Source organism: Geotrypetes seraphini, chromosome 5 (genome assembly GCF_902459505.1).
Source record: "Geotrypetes seraphini chromosome 5, aGeoSer1.1, whole genome shotgun sequence".
Classification (NCBI taxonomy): Eukaryota; Metazoa; Chordata; class Amphibia; order Gymnophiona; family Dermophiidae; genus Geotrypetes; species Geotrypetes seraphini.
The window spans coordinates 196,102,667-196,117,067 of NC_047088.1; positions in this window are offsets into that span (position 1 = coordinate 196,102,667).

Below are 14,401 nucleotides of genomic sequence, written 5' to 3' on the forward strand. Positions count from 1 at the left end.
TGAATAACTTCTGACTTCCAAGTGTTTCTTTAGCACATATTATTTTCAAACGGCTTTGTTTTACCAAAGACTATTGGTACAAGAGGGTGCTGAAAAGTTCTCAGCCCAACCAAGAAGGGAATGACTGGAGCCATGAAACTTACAAGTTATTTCTACATATTCACCCCTAAGTTCAACTCTCTTGGCACATGGTGTCTGAAGTCTTTGGTCACTGAAATACTGCTCTGCTGCTGCAATCAGCTATAAATACCCCCAAATTGTCACCCTTTCAAACTCTTTAAGATTTGGAAACATTTAGATTTGAGCAAAATCTGGTGAATAAGGTTGATGGTCTATGCACTGAAACCCCAACTGTGTCAAAATATGTTTTGTCAGCCTTGTGAGCATTGTCTTGCAAAAAGAAAGCTCCTTTCCACAGCTTCCCTCTCCTTTTTTTCTTTCATTGCCTATTTTAATCGGCACAGTTATATTCTGCATTAACTATTTGGCCCCTTAGAAGATATTCATTACAACACCTTTCTGATCCCAAAACACTGTGGCCGTGACCTTTCCTTGAATTTCCTTGGCTTTGGAAAACCTGAGTGCCGCCATTGCATGGACTATTGTTTTGTCTCAGAATCATAGCAGTGTAACCATGTTTCATCAACAGTAATTAGTCATTCCAAACTGTTGGGACCAGCTCGCTGAAAATGATGTAAAATCAACTTTATTTCTCATCAGCATTCAAACATTAGGGTACCCATTTGGCTGACAGCTTCTGCATACCCCCAGCTGCTCATGGACTATACACCCAACACAATCCCTGGATATCTGTAGTGTCTCAGCATTTGTATTAACTGATATTTGCTGATCTGCCAAAATCATGGCATGGTCATGGACAACAATTTTAGGAGTTGACACCATTTGAGGCCTCCCAGACCTTGCTGTATCTTCGGTCTCAAAATCTCCATGCTGAAAGTTTGCAGTTTGCACACTACTTCTTCACTGTGGAGAATGATGGGCATTTGTCACTCAATTCATGGATTTCCTTTGGAGTTTTCTTCTGCAGAAATAGAAACTTCATGACAGCCCAGAGATCCACACTTCAAAATTCCACATTTTTCGTTGACATGGTTCAATCAATGATCTGAAACAATGTCAAAAACATAGCTTTACGATTCTGCAGATTGGCAATTTGCAAAACAAAATAACACTCTTTTTAGCTACAGTGGCAAAATAATGCTCAGAATTTAGGAAGTTGGTTGGGCTGAGAACTTTTCAGCACCCCTTGGTATTTGATCTGCTTGTGACCAAAATAATTACATATTTAGATATTGCATCTTTCTTGATTTCTGTCACAGATTAAATAAACTGTTCATATTTCTATTTACTTTTTTCATAAGCGTAACTTAAAAAAATTGTGTTTTCCAACTTTTTGCCGTGTGTATTGACATAGCTGTTAATAATTTAAATACTTATAAACTGCTAAATTGAGAAGATCCTTATTGAGTAGGATGATTAAGAGAGAGACTTGTTTTTCTGATTTGGAAGGTACACATGCACCTTCCTTTCATGTTTTTTATATAGCCTCAGGTGAACTTTAGGCTTCAAACAATCAAGATCTGTAAATTTGTGTAATTTGCTTCAGTAGCTACATGTAGCTACACGTATCCTAGAGGTGCTCCAATTGTTGAAAAGTTTTCAAAATGTCAGCAAACATTGTGGTGCATTGAGATACCTACAGAAATCTTCCAACTAATCTATCCAAAATAGATAAGATACAGTGGACTTGTGTTGTGAAATGGATATGTTTGAAAGTAAAGAGTTAAAAAAATATTCTGCCTTGGTTTAATCCCCTCCCCTCTCTCCAGACACATGCACATTACACCCCCTTTTTTAAAGAATATTTTAAGAAAAAGTCATTTAAAGTCATAATCATTGAATAATCATTAGCAAGCTGATGGTTCAAGAACACCTTGGACACATAAAACCTTTAGTAAAAGAGTGACATGTCTATTACAAACATCTAGACCAGGGGTGGCAAACTTTTTGACTCATGGGCCACAATGGGTTCTTAAATTTGACAGAGGGGTCGGACCCATCCCGTCCCATCCCATCCCCACGAGCTCGGTTCTGTCCCATCCCTGTGAGTTCGATCCCCTTCCCTGTCCCCACAAACCATTTGATTCCACCCACACAAGCCTCGAATAGTTTTATACTGAACTTATTTTATTAAAGTATAAAAAGAAACAATATTCTGTACAATTGTCATTTTATAAATCAAAGTTCTGGCTGCTGAACTATAGGAAAAGATGTTCAGCCAGCAGGGCTTTGTTTATAAATGTTTATCAACACAACTAATATACTACTAGAATTTTTTCCTACCTTTGTAGTCTGGTTTCTGCTTTCCTCATCTTCTCCTTATTCAATTCCTTCCATCCACTGTCTGCCTTCTCTCTGCTTATTCCATATGCTGTGTTACTGTGCCTCTCCCTTCCATCTCTCCCTCCACTCCCACCCCATTGGTCTGGCGCCCATCTTCTTCCATCCGCTCTCCCCATAGTCTGGCATCTCTCTCTTCCCCAGTTCCCTTCAGCAGTGTCTTCTCTCCTCTCTCTCTTCAGCAGCATCTTCTCCCCACTCTCTCTTCCCCAGTTCCCTTCAGCAGTGTCTTCTTCCCTCTCTCTCTTTTCAGCAGCATCTTCTCCCCACTCTCTCTTCCCCAGTTCCCTTCAACAGCGTCTTATCTCCGCTCTCTCTCTCACTCTCTCTCTCTTCAGCAGCATCTTCTCCCCACTCTATCTTCCCCAGTTCCCTTCAGCAGCGTCTTCTCCCCCCTCTCTCTTCCCCAGTTCCCTTCAGCAGCATCTTCTCCCCACTCTCTCTTCAGCAGCATCTTATACCCACTCTCTCTTCAGCAGCATTTTCTGCCCACTCTCTCTTCCCCAGTTACCTTCAGTAGCGTCTTCTCCCCACTCTCTTCAGCAGCGTCTTCTCCCCACTCTCTTCAGCAGCGTCTTCTCCCCACTCTCTCTTCTCCAGTTCCCTTCAGCAGCGTCTTCTCCCCTCTCTCTCTTCAGCAGCATCTTCTCCCTACTCTTTCTTCCCCAGTTCCCTTCAGCAGCGTCTTATCTCCTCTTTCTCTCTTCAGCAGCATCTTCTCCCCACTCTCTCTTCCCCAGTTCCCTTCAGCAGCGACTTATCTCCTCTTTCTCTCTCTTCATCAGCATCTTCTCCCCACTTTCTCTTCCCCAGTTCCCTTCAGCAGCGTCTTCTCCCCTCTCTCTCTTCAGCAGCATCTTCTCCCTACTCTTTCTTCCCCAGTTCCCTTCAGCAGCGTCTTATCTCCTCTTTCTCTCTTCAGCAGCATCTTCTCCCCACTCTCTCTTCCCCAGTTCCCTTCAGCAGTGACTTATCTCCTCTTTCTCTCTCTTCAGCAGCGTCTTCTCCCCACTCTCTCTTCAGCAGCATCTTCTCCCCACTCTCTCTTCCCCAGTTCCCTTCAGCAGCATCTTATCTCCTCTCTCTCTCTATCTTCAGCAGCATCTTCTCTCCACTCTCTCTTCCCCAGTTCCCTTTAGCAGCGTCTTTTCCCCTCTCTCTCTCTCTCTTCAACAGCGTCTTCTCCCCACTCTCTCTTCAGCAACATTTTCTCTCCACTCTCTCTTCCCCAGTTCCCTTCAGTAGCATCTTCTCCCAACTCTCTCTTCCCCAGTTCCCTTCAGCAGTGTCTTCGCCCCTCTCTCTCTTCAGCAGCGTCTTCTCCCCACTTTCTCTTCCCCAGTTCCCATCAGCAGCATCTTCTCCCCTCTCTCTCTCTTCAGCAGCGTCTTCTCCCCACTCTCTTTTCAGCAGCATCTTCTCCCCACTCTCTCTTCCCCAGTTCCCTTCAGCAGTGTCTTCGCCCCTCTCTCTCTCTTCAGCAGCGTCTTCTCCCCACTTTCTCTTCCCCAGTTCCCATCAGCAGTGTCTTCGTCCCTCTCTCTTTCAGCAGCGTCTTCTCCCCACTTTCTCTTCCCCAGTTCCCATCAGCAGCATCTTCTCCCCTCTCTCTCTCTTCAGCAGCGTCTTCTCCCCACTCTCTTTTCAGCAGCATCTTCTCCCCTCTCTCTTCCTTCAGCAGCGTCTTTTTCCCACTCTCTCTTCAGCAGTGTCTTCTCCCCACTCTCTCTTCCCCAGTTCCCTTTGGCATCTGTTCCTCTCCTCCACTCCAACCCTCCCCTCCAGCACCCTTCACGTTTCCTGCCCCTGATTGCGGGACCTGGATACATCAGTCAGGTGGCCAGTTGAGGTAGCGAAGCCTTCAGCCGCCCTCCGATCCAAGATGTTTTGTGCAAAAGAGGCAGGTGAGGCGGATCTTCAGGGAACCATTCCTGCAGCAGCTCCCAGCACCCACACGACTTGGTCTGCCATTGCACAACCTTCACTCCATGCCCTATCGGTTACGGTCACCGTGACTGATAGGGGCTTGGAGCGAGGGTTGTGCAGTGGCAGACCTAGTCGTGCGGGTGCTGGGAGCTGCAGTGGCTTGGGCAGCTGCAGTCGGGCTCACCCCAGTGGCTCCAGACTGTTCATATCCTCCTCCGAGCAGCTGGTGTACTCCAGGCTCTCTGCCTCCGACTCGGGCCCTTCCAACACCAGCAACGTGTCACTGATCTCCTCGGCCGGACTAGGACATTCAACGGAGACGGGCAGTGGGTCATTCATGCTCTGCAGCTCCAGGGCCCCCAACTGCAGTTCTAGGCTGGGTCTGTGGGTTGCATCAGCTTGTCCACACCTGCCTCTCCCTGGTTGTTCACTCCTAGTGCGCAGTGGTACAGCGACAGCAGCGCAAATCTGCCCAGTTTTCAATCTGCCGGTTCATGTGCTACCTCCAACCAGCTCCAGCCAAGGCTTCGTGGAAGGGAGGGAGGAAGTAAACATTTCCACGGGCCGGATTAAAACACTGAATGGGCCAGATATGGCCCGTGGGCCAGTTTACCCGTCTGAGCTAGACCAAGAGCTCCAAGTACTACCTAGGCTGCTGTATAAACAATTGCACCACTTACATTTATGACTACAAAAACAGTTTGTAAAGGAATATACTAGCCACCACAATTAAAAGGTTAGACTCTTCTTATTGGTTTATAACGTCTGTCTAAGATATATGAAACAGAACAAAACAAAAGACCCAATGCTAGCTTTATTGCCATTTTTAATAAATACTTCTTTGGTACTTAATGTACATATTATATCGGGTATCTCAGAACCTACCTACTTTCAGTTGATGGTAAACTCACCCACAGAAACAATATAGGTATTTTTACCTACAGTATCTACCATATGAAATTCACTCCCTGGGATTATGAGATTATGTAAAGATAGTATAAATTTCAGAAAACAGTTGAAAACTCAACTGTTTGTTGATGCCTTTATGTAATACATACAGATGGAACACTGACCTAGTTTGGCCATGCACTGACCCTAAGAGTTGATGTAGTCGTGGATACAGTAATATGAAGTAAGAACTCCAGCTTGACAGCTGTGATATGTAAATGTTTATTTTGTTTATTTTATGGATACTTGATGTGTTTTAACAATATGTATGCTGTTTTGCACATCGCTTTGATTATAATCAGTTTATACATTTTTTAAACCAATAAATCACTTATTGGGTCTAACTTTCTAATCTTTTCCTCCCTATAAACATAAAATGAGGAAAAGGTCTTATTGGACAGGAAAGGAGGGGAATAGGGTCTCTGAGGCATAGTAGAGAATGCAATGGTTCCATTGGTGGCTCAATACAATGGTCATACTTGCTCATCCTCCTTTTCAATGACCAACGCCTGAAGCCAAGAATGGGAGGCTTGCCCCCCTGTTGCTCGACATCTGCTAGAAATACAATAGATCAACATGTACTATTCAAGGGTGCAAATTCAAGCACCTGTGTAGCATCTGTAGTTCCCCTCACCCCCCTCCCATCCTTGTGTCCTTGTAGGTCTCAGTCGAAACAAGGAGCAACCTCTAAGGCCTGACGCCTTCAACAAGGCCCCTTCCCCAATCCTTATCCAAAACATGTTACCTTGGTTGCATCAATACCCAAAGCGAGCTGATGCCTACTTATTGCTACAAGGATTCTTTGTGGGTTTCTTTATCCCATTTGAGGGAACCATTCCACCAACACCCACCCTGCATGGTGTCCCTCCAATACTCCAATGATCCACTGTGATTGCCAATACACTTAACATAAGAACATAAGAATTGCTGGGTCAGACCAGTGGTCCATCCTGCCCAGTAGTCCGCTCACGTGGTGGCTCTCAGGTCAAAGACCAGTGCTCTAAATGAGTCCAGCCTCACCTGCGTACATTCCAGTTTAGCATGAACTTGTCCAACTTTGTTTTGAAACCCTGAAGTGTGTTTTCCCCTATAACAGATTCCGGAAGAGCGTTCCAGTTTGTACAGAATCTATCCCCTTTCAGCTTTAGAGAGTGCCCTCTCATTCTCCCTACCTTGGAAAGGGTGAACAGTCTGTCTTTATCTACTAAGTCTATTCCCTTCAGTATTTTGAACGTTTCGATCAAGTCCCCTCTCAGTCTTCTCTTTTCAAGGGAGAAGAGACCCAGTTTTTTCAATCTCTCACTGTACGGCAACTCCTCCAGCCCCTTAACCATTTTAGTCGCTCTTCTCTGGACCCTTTCGAGTAGTACCGTGTCCTTCTTCATGTACGGCGACCAGTGCTGGACGCAGTATTCCAGGTGAGGGCGCACCATGGCCCGGTACAGCGGCATGATAATCCTCTCCGATCTGTTCAAGATCCCTTTTTTAATCATTCCTAGCATTCTGTTCGCCCTTTTCGCCGCCACCGCACATTGCATAGATGGCTTCATCGACTTATCAATCAGAACTCCCAAGTCTCTTTCCTGGGAGGTCTCTCCAAGTACAGCCCAGGACATCCTGTATTCGTGCATGAGAATTTTGTTACCGACATGCATCACCTTACATTTATCCACGTTGAACCTCATTTGTCATGTCACAGCCCATTTCTCAAGCATGTTTATGTCATGTTGCAGATCTTCGCAATCCTCCTGCATCTTCACTACTCTGAATAGCTTAGTATCGTCCACAAATTTAATCACCTCGCTCGTCGTACCAATTTCCAGATCATTTATAAAGATGTTGAAGAGTACGGGTCCAAGCACCAAGCCCTGCGGAACCCCACTGGTGACGCTCTTCCAGTCTGAGTATTGTCCATTTATCCCATTGTCCATGTTTCCTATGCTCCAGCCAGTTTTTGATCCATGTGAGTATTTCACCCTCGATTTCATGACTCGCAATCTTCCGAAGTAGTGGTTCGTGTGGAACTTTGTCGAACGCCTTCTGAAAATCCAGATAAACAATGTCGACTGGATCGCCCTTGTCTATCCGCCTATTTACCCCCTCGAAGAAGTGCAGCAAGTTCGTCAGACAAGATCTGCCTTTGCTGAAGCCGTGCTGGCTGGTCCTCATCAAACCGTGTCCGTCAAGGTGATCAATGATGCGGTCCTTTATCAGCGCCTCTACCATCTTTCCTGGTACCGAGGTCAGACTCACCGGTCTGTAGTTTCCCGGATCTCCCCTCGAACCCTTTTTGAAGATTGGCGTAACATTTGCCACCTTTCAGTCTTCCGGAATCTTCCCCGATTTGATTGACAGGTTGGCTATTAGTTGAAGCTAGGAAGAAGCTGTGTGAATTGTTCTCCGTTAATTATGTAAGACATTCTTTATCTTTTTGAATCAGCTATGCCCATTACTAGAAACATTTTTGTAAATCATCGTTAGATCCCTGAGGCAGGAATGAAATGTGGCACGTCGGAACTTGCAAGCTATAAGATAAGTTTGCTATGTTTTCTTAAACTATATGACATACACAAGTTAAGAATTTCCAGCCCTAGTGGCATATGACTATATAAGCATACAAGTTTTAAGTCGTCTCTTACTTTTTTGTATATGCAATGAGGCGGTAGTGTCGGGGTTTTTACCAAGTTATCGCCTCCATGATTCTGAGCATAAAGTTTACTAACATTTCATATACCATCGACACAGTATACCTATAAATATTATTAAGAATGATTTTTTTTTTTTTTTTTTTTTGCATCTTACACATTCCTCTTTATCACTCTATTTTTGAATGATTTAAATTTATTACCCCCTTTTTTGGGTTATAACCATGGGCAGAATTTTCATATGCAGACTAGCAGTGGCAACAGCAGGCAGTGGCGTACCTAGGGTATGTGGCACCCGGGGCCCATCATTTTTTGACACCCCCCCCCATGTAAAAAAATATTTTTTGTAATGACCATGAAACGGAATAAATGGTCAGAATAGAAACAGGCAGTGAAAATTTTCTTATATTCCAAACATAACATAACATAAATTCAGTGGCGTACCTAGGGTATGTGGCACCCGGGGCCCATCATTTTTTGACACCCCCCCCCCCCCATGTAAAAAAAAATTTTTTTTTTTTTTTTTTTGCAATAACCATGAAATGGAATAAATGGTCAGAATAGAAACAGGCAGTGAAAATTTTCTTTTATTGAACCTCATATATGTAACCATTATTCCAAACATAACATAATATAAATTATGTCTAAATTGTCATGACATTAGAAGTACATATGGAGTAGTTGCAGGTGATGCTTGGGACAGTTCTGATTGTGTTAGTTCGGTTTTATGTGTTTTTTGAATAGAAGGGTTTTTATTTCTTTTTGAAGGTTTTGCAGTCTGTGGTTGATGTCAATTGGTTGTAGAGTTGGAGGTCGAGTGTTGCAGCTCGAATGGCTAGGAGGTTGTCGAACAGTTTTTTTCTTTTGACGTTTTTGGTTGGAGGGTGTGTGAATGGTGCACAAGTTCTCCTATGTCTGTTTGAAGTGGATTGAATTATTTAGCTGAAGAAATTAGTTACCCCCCATTCCACACACATTAATTATCTTCCATTTTTGTTCCCATTATAAAAAACACTGATAAGTTCCCAGAAAAAAAATACATTAAAATAAGAAGTGAAAACAAAGGCCCCTACAGATGAGAACATAACATAAGAATAGCCTAACTGGGTCAGACCAATATTCCATCATGCCCAGTAGCCCATTCTCATGGTAGCCAATCCAGAATACTAATACCTGGTCAAAACCCAAAGAGTAGCAACAATCCATGCTACCGATCTAGGGCAAGCAGACACTTCCCCCATGTCTTAATAACAGATTATGGACTTTTCCTCCAGGAATTTGTCCAAATCTTTCTTAAAACCAGCTACACTATCTGCTTTTACCATAACTTCTGGCCACTTCATTTTTAAGTTTAGATCTTTCCTTTCAAACAGAAACCTTGCTAGATGTCAAATACAGCACAAGGTAACTTCACATGGACTTAGCTGTGCAGGAAATGTGAATCTCCTCATACACCCACCATATAGTGCAAAAATGTGCAAAGGTCTGTTTTTTTCTTTCGATCACTACATAGCCTAATGCCACACAAGCAGCGCTGTTACAAACATATTCTGTAGGTCAATGCTAAGGATAACAAAGTTTCCTTCCTTGGACTAGAAGGAGATACTGATAAACCACTGGAAGAGATCCCAACACAACACCCAAAGACCCACTCAGTGTGTGAACCAGTTGAGTGGAATGGACTAACTGGAGGGTGGAAATGGGCCCGGAGTTTGCTCAGCAGAATTTCCCAGACCACCTCTTCCTCTCAACACATTGACACGCTGCCACCACCACCACTAGTAACACCTCACTGGGTAGGCCAGCTATGCTATAAACTTTATAAAACACATTATTATATTTTCTTATAAAGCACATATTTTAACTGAACTCTCTGACATCCTCAGCCTTTCCATTCACAAAAATAGAAGGAAGAAAAGTTCCCATTTCCTGCTGTTTCATGTCCCCGGCCTATACAATATTTTTTTTCTGCAGACCCTTCAAAAGTCTGACCAAATCCTCGTTTCACTTGCATTATAAAGTACTGAGGATGCCATCTCTCCCCAATCCCAGGTCCTAAAGTCTAAGACAGTAGCGCAAACTAATACTGCCAGATTCAGGAAAAAAAATTTCGATTCGATTCAGCCTATTGAATTGGTTTTTCAATTCGATTTTCCTGCCCAGTTGGGTGATTTTTTTCAAAACTCCTGGTGGGTTTTATAGCTTTTTCACCCCCTTTGGCTTCTCCTAACCACACTGGCGCTGTGGTGTAAATAAAATAAAGAAACAAAAAGGACTTTTCCTCTCTCTGTTAAATCTTAGCTCACGTTTGCAGTCCAACACCAGCTCTGTCAGGATACAAATTTCAAATATGACATATTATAATCACAAAACAGAAAATAAAATTAATTTTTCTACCTTTTGTTGTCTGGTTATATTTCAAATCTTGTTGGTCCAAGGCTCTGGTTTTCTTCTGATAACTTGCTTGCCAGGGTCTCCTTCTTTCTTCTTTCTGCGTGCTAACCATCCATCTGCCAACTCTGTCCTCCCTTTCCATTTCCCTTCCCTCCCCAGGAAGTCTGGTATCTTTCCTTTTTTTCATCTCCCTCCACAGATCCACCTTTTCTTAACTACCCTTTCATCCGGCATCTCTCCCTCCTTCCCCACCACCCCAGAGTCCACCATCTCTCCCTTTCTTTTCCCAATTACCCTCCTATCCAGTATCTCTATCCCTCCTCCACACCATCCCTTGTGTCCAATTTCTCTCCCTTTCAGTTCTTTCCTCCCTAAATCCCATGGTCCATCATCTCTCTCCCTCTCCTCTATTTTCAGACCCATTATTTCTTCCTCCCCCCCCTCAAAGTTTGGCATATGCACGTCTCTTTGAACACCCTCTTCCCTCCGTGTACTTCTAAACCAGGGTCCCCCCCAAAGGCCTGTCCCCCCTTAAAGGTCTGCCTGTCCCCCCTTGAAGGCCTGCACCTCCCTTGAAGGCCTGTCCCACCCCCTTGTAGGCCTGTCCCCCCCTTGAAGGCCTGTCCCTCCCCCTTGTAGGCCTGTCCCCCCCTTGAAGGCCTGTCCCCCCCTTGAAGGTCTGCACCCCCCCCCCCGAAGGCCTGCACCCCCCTGAAGGCCTGTCCCACCCCCTTGTAGGCCTGTCCCCCCCTTGAAGGCCTGCCTGTCCCCCCTTGAAGGCCTGTCCCCCCCCTTGAAGGCCTGTCCCCCCCCCCTTGAAGGCCTGCACCCCCCCCCCGGAAGTCCTGCACCCTCCCCCGAAGGCCTGCACCCCCCCGAAGGCCTGCCCCCCCCCCTGAAGGCCTGCACCCCCCCGAAGGCCTGTCCCCCCCTTGAAGGCCTGTCCCACCCCCTTGTAGGCCTGCCCCCCCTTGTAGGCCTGTCCCCCCCTTGAAGGCCTGTCCTCCCCTTGAAGGCCTGTTCCCCCCTGAGTCCTGCACCCCCCCGAAGGCCTGCACCCCCCCTGAAGGCCTGTCCCCCCCTTGAAGGCCATTCCCACCCCCTTGTAGGCCTGTCCCAACCCCTTGTAGACCTGTCCCCCCCTTGAAGGCCTGCCTGCCCCCCCCCTTGAAGGCCTGTCCCTCCCCCTTGAAGGTCTGCACACCCCCCCGAAGGCCTGTCCCCCCCTTGAAGGCCTTCCTCCCCCCTTGATGGCCTGCCTGCCCCCCCTTGATTGCCTGTCCCCCCTTGAAGGCCTGCCTGTTACCCCCCTCCCCCTTGAAAGCCTGCCTGCCCGCCCGCCCCACCCCGAAGGACCGCTCGCCCCCCTGGCCTCCCCGCACCACCTATGAAGCAGCACTACCTATGCTCCCGGCCTTGCCGTTCAGTCCCCCCCCCACCACCCCCGAAGGACCGCTCGCCCCACTGACCTTCCTGCACCACCTATGAAGCAGCCGCAGCAGAATCGCGACATCAGCGATCCCTGCGCTGCTTCCTGCGCCGCGGTCCCGCCCCTCCTCTGACATCAGAGGAGGGGCGGGACTGCGGCGCAGGAAGCAGCGCCCAAGCAGCTCAGGGATCGCTGACGTCGCGATCCTGATGCGGGCTGCTTCACAGGTGGTGCAGGAAGGTCAGTGGGGCGAGCGGTCCTTCGGGGGTGGGGGGGGACTGAACGGCAAGGCCGGGAGCACCCCCTCAGGGCTGGCACCCGGGGCGGACCGCCCCTCCCGCCCCCCCCTTGGTACGCCACTGACAGCAGGCATTAGCCACAAGCAGCACCACCTGCACATCTCCCATCACCTGAGGCAAGACCTCCAAATTTTGCTCCAATTCCTCAGCAAATTTAATGGGCTGTCCCTTATTCAGATGCAGCCGGTGTGGTGGGGTATTTGGTTGCTACTGTGATGGAGCCTGGTTTGCCGCTTCATGGCCCCAGATATGGAGAGACTCCAGCTTCACCAGGAACATCACCTTTCTTGAGCTTTTCCCTATAGTTGTAGCTTGTATGTATGGGCTCACAAGCTTGGGAATAAGAGGATGGTCTTTTGGTCCAATAATGTGGCAGTCACCGAAACTATCAACAGGCAGATGACTCGTTGTGTTGTGCTGCTTTCAAATAAACCTCATAACCTCAAAGCATGTTCCTGTAATAGATAACCAAATAGAAGACGCTCTGTCACGTCAACAATTGCCTCTCTTTCAACAGCTCGTCCCATCAGCAGAAGAGGAGCCTACACAGATCCTTGAAGAGTTGTTGAAGCTAGAGATGTCCCACTGAGCTGTTAATTTCTGATTCTCTTGCTCCTATGACTTGGCTGGCCTATTAATCAGCCTATCAGCACGTCTCTGGGCACTTCCACTGCTTGGTTGAGTCTCTGGACCTGTGAGTGAGAAGCGTATTGCACACTATATCACGGATTCATTCAGCAGTGGTATGTCCAGGGCAAGATTCACCTCTCACTTAGCAGGGTTTACATTCTTCTCCAAGCTCTTAGGCTGGGACAGCCTATGAACCAGCTTTTTGGCAAAGACCCTACTTAAAAGCTGGGTCAGGATGATTCCAGTTCAACCGTACCCCCGCCTGCCAGTTACCCACAACATTCTATATCTCCTTTGGAAAGCCTTAGGGACTATATGTTCAGGGGTCTCCTTGAGGGCCGCAATCCAGTCGGGTTTTCAGGATTTCCCCAATGAATATGCATGAGATCTATGTGCATGCACTGCTTTCAATGCATATTCATTGAGGAAATCCTGAAAACCCAACTGGATTGCGGCCCTCAAGGAGGGACTTTGAGATCCTTATTCTAAAGAATATGAAACAGGGCTCTTCAGGGCAGCTTTCGCCTTGGCTTTCTTTGCTGCCCTCCACATTAGTGAACTGACGGTACAATCCAGCCAGTGCTTGACTGGTGGGCTACGCCTTGATGACATCAACTTCCAATTTGGGGTGATATGCATACGCATTGCCAGGTCCAAGATGGACCAGAGCGGCAGAGGGAACTTGATCACTTTGCACGGAGTTCCTGGCTTACCAACTTGCCCTGTGGATAACCTCCAACAATATATGGCAGCCTGCCCAAAGGGGAGTCATGTTCTGTTAATCCATTAGGATGTGAGCCCACTCACAGTTTCAAATACTGCAGTATTTAAAAGGCCTTTGACAGAGGCAGGCCAGTGTCCTGAGTGCTTCAGCATGCATTCCTTCCACATTGGTGCCGCCATGTCTGCCTTCCAGCATGGCCTTCCAGTAGTAGCTATTCAGGGACTGGAGTGCTGGAAATCATCAGCATACCACAGCTATATTAGGCCCTTTGCTCAGGGTGCCTCTCCCTCTTTCGCTTCCAACCAGTAACTCCATCTCTTCCAGGAACCCACACAATATGGATCATCGGACAAGTACATGTCTTGAGAGCACATGACAGATTACTCAACCGGCTTACCAGCGCAAACATGGGCTTCAACCCAGGCACTACAGACATCCTTTGGCTTGGAGCCAGCGAGATGAGAGGACACCAACTGCTCCCCTGTATCTACAATCTGCTGGAAGACTGGAAAGTGGCGATCTTCAAGAAGGGTTCGAGGGGAGATCCGGGAATCTACAGATTGGTGACCTTGGTACCGGGAAAGATGTGAGAGGCGCTGATAAAGGACCGCATCATTGATCACATTGATGGACACGAGCTGATGAGGATCAGCCAGCACGGCTTCAGCAAGGGAAGATCTTGCTTGACGAACTTGCTGCACTTCTTCAAGGGAGTAAACAGGCAGATAGATAAGGGCAAGCAGGTCGACATTGTATATCTGGATTTTCAGAAGGCGTTTAACAAGGTCCCGCAAGAACGACTACTTTGAAAAATTGCGAGCCATGGAATCGAGGGCAAAATCCTCATGTGGATTAAAAACTGGTTAGCGGATAGGAAACAGAGAGTGGGGGTAAATGGATAAAACTTGGACTGGAACAGCGTTACGAGTGGAGTGCCGCAGGGTTCGGTGCTTGGGCCCGTGCTCTTCAACCTATTTATAAATGA